This window comes from Microtus oregoni, unplaced genomic scaffold (assembly GCF_018167655.1).
Source record: "Microtus oregoni isolate MIOR12 unplaced genomic scaffold, Mior012 000013F_ref0000133, whole genome shotgun sequence".
Taxonomy (NCBI): domain Eukaryota; kingdom Metazoa; phylum Chordata; class Mammalia; order Rodentia; family Cricetidae; genus Microtus; species Microtus oregoni.
Window position 1 is genome coordinate 11,476,474 of NW_024543072.1, and position 1,442 is coordinate 11,477,915.

Consider the following 1,442-nt stretch of genomic DNA (forward strand, 5'->3'; position numbering starts at 1 on the left):
CTTCTTGGTGGTCTTAGAAAGGTTTCAGATAGATGGGCCACAGGCCACCTCTGTCTTCTTTCTCGGTTTCTGCTGCCACTGCTTGCACTTAGGGACAATAGCCCTTGTGTCTTCTCACCAATGCTCACTGCTGCTGTCCACTCATTGACCTCAGAGCAGAGGGACTGGGGACATAGCTGCTCTGGGGGTTCCTGCCTCTCAATACCTGCATAGACCTTTACCCAACACTCTAGGGTTATGATGGGCAGGAAGGTTGACATGGTGACTTTGTGACCTGCCCCTCTGCTCAATGTCCTGCATGCTGACAGTGCCAAGAGGCAGTCACAGATCATATGGTGTCAGATAAAGGCTCCTTGTCCCTCACCTGTATTCCTGTATGTCAAGGAATCCAGACATCTGTTAACTGAGATGGTATTTCAAAGTGGTCAAGATCATGGGTCATCATTAGTGAGGAAATGGACATTAGGAAACTGTGGGTCCCTAAGTCAGCTGACAAAGTCTAGAAGGGGGTGGAGGTGCCACAATTTTCTGTGAGCAGGGGCAGTTCAGTTGTTCACTGCCATGTGACAAGCTGTCCCAACTTGGTGACTTAACCATTTTACTATATTTGCAGGGTGGGGCCCTCAGAAGGACAGGGTATATTTCAGGATAGTTCTTCTTGGGGAGAGTTCCGGCAGGAGTCAGAATTGCCCAGTGGCTTCCTCAGCAGCCCCTGGGCTAACGCTCATCTCCTGCTCGGACCCTGCTGCATCTCTCAATGAGACCCACAATATGCTAATGGAATCTTAATCATTCTAAAATACCAAATATTCAAGACATTCTCTCAAATAATTCTTGAAACAAAAGCCCACCAATTCAATGCAGTGTGCTGTGAGTCATTTGCATGTTATATGAACTAAAAAATCTATTTTAGACTTACTAAGAACAATTTTATCAGATTTGTTTTCATGCATAAAGAACAAAGAAAAATTGATTGGGAGTGTTTCTAAGCTTATTCACCCTCCACTGGAAGGTTCTGAAACCTTTTTAAATGCAACTGCCTTCCCATCGCACATCCCCTTGCCCCTACAAGTGCTATGATGTCATAGTGGGCCAAGACCACCCACAATGCTCCAAAAGCCGGGGGCTGTGTCCTTGTTTCTAACTGTTCTCTGCTGCAGGAGCTCTGATCTACAAACATAGGTGTCATAAAGGCTTCCATATTTTAATGTTGCCCCCTGTACATGCTCTCAAAGAGATGCTCCTCCGTAAGACCTTTTCTTGACGCTACCATATGTGAGGAGCCCCAAGTCGTAGATATCCACAGATACAAGGGTTCTGTGAACAGCTGCAGATGAGTCTTTGGAGTCCTCCAGACCAGGTACCACAGGCGGTAGTGAAGATGATTCCGGATAATTTCAGTCTCCATCACACAAGTCCTGCCTCAGGGCTGACGTCTTTCC